General features: G+C 29.0%; 1 protein-coding gene across 1 annotated transcript in view; it reads right to left on the reverse strand.

The window, feature by feature from the left end:
• LOC106466939 (60S acidic ribosomal protein P0-like) overlaps nt 1-4,198 on the reverse strand; it is a 14,534-nt gene extending 10,336 nt beyond the window's left edge. The window contains exon 1 of the mRNA XM_013927257.2: nt 4,102-4,198. The gene's annotated coding sequence lies outside the window, so the exon portion shown is untranslated. The remainder of the gene's footprint in view (nt 1-4,101) is intronic.
• Nucleotides 4,199-4,830: the final 632 nt, after the last annotated feature.

Raw genomic sequence — 4,830 nt, forward strand, 5'->3', positions numbered from 1 at the left:
GAAGTACTTCGGCGAACCTCCCTATAGTGAAGTATCTATATTATTAGCTGACAGAGGGAAAGTTTAAGTAACACTTACTGTTAAACTTAACGTTAAAAAGATCCAATTTTCAGCTTAACTAACGTACTTATATTATGTTTAACAGGTTTTATTTGTTCATATTTTTCTGGCCTCTTTCTTAATTATGTTTGCCATTTTTGCATATTTAAAAGATCACTACATTGCAGCCATCTCACTTTCACACAATGTGCTTTAAAAAACAGATGACTGCAGGCTAACAGCCAAAACGTTTGTATAATCATAAACATTTCCCTTAAATTCTCACTAAGTATATTTTGTCCAATCAGTTTCACCCACTGCTAGATAGCAATACTAGACCACAAACAACTCTCTGTCTGACTTTTCCAAGTTTGACTCCTGCACCTGAACTTTATCACCAAATTTACAATGCATTCAAAAGGTACCTAAACTAACAAAAAACATCAAGATATACAGAAAATTCTCATCCCTTTATTTGCATTTGTCCAACAAAGGCTCCAGTATTAGTGCCAACAACTCTCAATAAAACATTTAACATATTCAGTTTGTAGACTTTAGTTAATCCTGACTATGGATTATCAATAAGCATTACACAGCTTTCATACACAAAATATCAGGTTTTTTTAGTTAAATATTATAATATTTAATTACAGATCTGACTACTGATTTTTTCATTTGGTATGTTGACTATCCAACATGCAAAGTAATTTTGATGTTAAGATTAAAAAAATACTTTTCTGAAAATTGTCAGACTTCATTTGAATAATCTATATAATCTCCTAAAATGGTATTTTAAATACCGTCTCAATAGATCATCAGAACTTTACAACGCTATAGTTTTCTTTTGAGACTCAATGCAATGAAAACACTGATCAATGGTTGATACATTTATTGAGAAAAAACTACAAAGAACAGAAAAATAAATACAAGCATTTAATAACTAAAATATTGTCATAAAATTTATAAATAATATGTATGACAAAATTACAGATAAACATTGACAATTTAATAAATATGTTACAAATTACATACCGCAAAAAATGTTCATGATTATCAGAATTTACTTTAAACTGAATTTAAATATTGAACTTAATAATAAATGAGTAATATTCAATCAAGCAAAATAACAAGCATATTTAAACAAGGACAAAATACCTAGAGTGCAAATTTGACAATTTTCAAATGAATTATTAAAGTATTTTTAATCTTAAAATCAAAATTACTTTGCATGTTGAATAGTTAACATTTGAAAAGACAAAATGCACGAGCAAAATCATTAATTGAAGAAAATCTGATATTTTGTTTACGAAAACTTTGAAATGTTTACTGGTAATAAGCAAAATTTCATGAATGTGCGTGTTCATTTTAAAAAGTTACAGTATAACTGCTGTATGGTTACTTTGATGGATACAGGCTGGTTGGAATCCACCCAGACTAGTCAAGAGTTAAACAGTGGAAACATTTCAATTGTGGCATGTCTACCCACTTTAACACTCACGAGACGAATCACGGGTGAAAGACCATGTCATCTTGTTTGTAGATTTGCATTCAAAATTTTATTGAACTACTATTACATGAATTTATGTCAATAAGTTTGGTATCAAACTGTAGATTATGATTCAAATTTTTGTACTATACATCAATCAATTTCTTAATTTAAAGTAAATATTAAAACAACACACTGATTTCTGTGTGTCACGTGGTATGTTGAATGCAGCACTGATTCAAATCAGATGTTTGTGAAATCAAAATATCAAGTCTATAGTTTCATACGAATTAGAAACTCAAATTACAAATATTGACAAGCTAGAATATAAAATAAGAAGTCTCATCTTTTTTATTTGCTAAGATATTGCTCATGTAATAAATCAAACAGTGGCACCCTCTCACCACTTTCCATTTTTGGAAACACTCCCTTATATACACTTACTTTTATATATGACATGAATAACCAATTGGAAGCTCAGAATGTTCCCCCTAGCAGCTTTGTCAGACATTTCTTTCTTTTGAACCAATATTTAAACGAGGTAGGGCGCGTCTTTAGTCTGCTCGAAAATTTCATATTTTTTAGACTAAAATAAATCTTAGTTATTAAGGTTGATAAATTATTTTGGAATTCTACGGTATTGATGTATAATTTATGATTTTTTTAGTTATTCAAATGTATATATAAAATCTAAAAAAGCTTTTGTTTCATGTTACCAATTGCAACCGAGTACAAAGGTCGTAACTAGAAGAGATAATGGTTTCTTTTACTTCTTTATTTTTCTGTTCTGTGTTTTAAAAAAATTAAGTTTAAGAAGTTATTTCAAAATAGCAATAATCTATATACATGTATAATAATTGAAATGTGACTAATACTAGTCTACTAAAACACAATTAAAACAAGTTACTTGGAACAGACCAAAGGTCAGTTTTATGTTATTTGATAGGTTATCAGGAGTGCACATGAGCCACATCATTGCAATTTCTGTATTGTTAGCCACACACGACTGAAATGTCAATATGATATAAATAATAAATATATATAAATGTATAATGTTAAGAGATTTAAGCTATTTAGTCTCAACATATATGTTTTCATGGTATAATATGTGTTCATTCTAGAATGAAAGAGGCATAATTTATATTTATTTCCCAATTTTTTTTATGGTGGTTACGAGATTGTTCAAATCTACTGAACCTGTACATAGATTAATTACTGAAAATAAATAAAATAGTTTTTTCTTAAGAAACGTTTGATAACTATTTGGTCATTATAAAGAATTTGCATATGAAATTTGAAAATTTTCTCATGCATAAAAGTATTTTTAATCTTTGCATGATAGATAAGCAACATGTGAAAAGAAAAAAATGCATGAGAAAAACATTGCTTTACAAATCATAAGACTTAATAAAAAAAAAATTGATATTTTGCATATGAAAACATTGTAATGTTTACTGATAATCTGGCAAATTTCATTAACATTTGCTTATTAATTTAAAAGTTATAGCACAAAAACTATAAGAGGCACAAAATGGTTACGAGGTCAGTCCCAGCCCCTGATGAAAGAGTTAACAGAAGTTAAATTCAAATCACTGTACAAGTCACTTTACTTACTCAATGACCTATAGTAGCTATACTGCTACAGTATGGAAGGCGGAGGAAAAAAAGATTACTTCACACATGCCAAATTAAAAAAAAAGTGAAATTGTCTAATCGTGCTCCAAATAATTACACGCGATTTCCACATTATATGACAAAGTAATACCACTACTAATCGCAATGGCACTAGTTTCATAACATAGTTATTAATACTAGTAATATTAATAGCAATTAAAACTGTTAACGACAAATACTCTCTAACGACTATTGTAAAACTTAGAGACTGAGACTCACAGTGAGAAGAATCAAAATTGTCTGAATTAGAGCAAAGCCACATTAAGCTATCTGCTACGTCCACAGCAGGGAATCGAGCCCCGGACTTTACTTTTAGCATTGTAAGCCTGTAGACTTACCTACAGTCCTGTCAGGGTAAAGTAATCAAAACTTCTACATAAGTTTGTTTAGAAAATCAAACGGTCGATTTTTTTCTTATCTAAATGCAACAAGTATTAGTAGTAGTAGTAGTGGTACAGCTCGTGAAATATCCTATTGGTACAACTACAAGTTAAACTTAACTTGTACAGTTTATTTACACGTCTGATCATGATCAAAAAGTGAAAAAGGTGGGCTAAGGTTGATGCAGTGAAATTTCTTTCACTTACTTATTACAATGCCGCCCTATTTTACTTTTTCAGAGAAGTAACGAGTATTGAATTATTTTTATAGAACTTAGAAGAGCGATTCCATGGCTTATATATGATTAGGGCTAAGCACTTCATAAAAGTAATACTAAAACTGGCATACGTAGTTATACTTTTGTAACCACAGTCACACACAGCAATTATTCTTTTAAATAAATCCTAAGCAATAAACAAAGCCGCACGATATATATCACAGTATATTGTAATATACGATGTTATGGCAACATTCCACATGGATAACACTAGATTTAAAAAATACATAACATTCTTACATACCTTACACAAAACAAGCTACCCAGCAAAGGAAATATAATCTCGTCTACAGTATCTTTATATTGATAAACTCATCCTATAGACCAATACAAAAGCATCATAGACTCCCTCTATTATTGTTCGAACGCTTAGTACTTATTTATTAACAAAATACAATATATATTTATTTATTAAAAATTCGCAACTGTCATTAAAATACGAATATGTTTCAGAACTTATAGTTTATATAAACACTGGATTTTTTTTCATCTCAGATTATAGCGCCTTTGAGAAAGTATAATTTATTTCCGATTTAGTAGTACATCAGGAAAGTTAGTTGATTATATATTTTGATCGCTCTAGAGAAGCAAATGAACGAGACGAGAAAGGTCAATTTTGATTCTATTCATACAAAAGTGTTTATTAGAACATCTTATAAGCTTAAGTTTACCTTTAGCAGTTTTGAAATACATTTATTTAATCAATTTTACCTTAATGGCTGCCAAATAAAACACACGAAACGATCACATAGATAATTATAAAATGCAAATATTTAGTTTGAAATTTGAAAAAAAAAACACATTTCCAAGAAGAAAAACAAAACAAAAACTTGCACACACATATATGAAATATTCCTTGTACCGTTTAACTCAATCTGTATCAAATACACGTATATAAACTTTTCAGAGTTAGTTTATGATAGAATATTTTCTTTATCGAAGATATAACCTTTAAGCAATTTGATATTGTTAC

The sequence above is a fragment of the Limulus polyphemus genome, unplaced genomic scaffold (assembly GCF_000517525.1).
Source record: "Limulus polyphemus unplaced genomic scaffold, Limulus_polyphemus-2.1.2 Scaffold2431, whole genome shotgun sequence".
Classification (NCBI taxonomy): domain Eukaryota; kingdom Metazoa; phylum Arthropoda; class Merostomata; order Xiphosura; family Limulidae; genus Limulus; species Limulus polyphemus.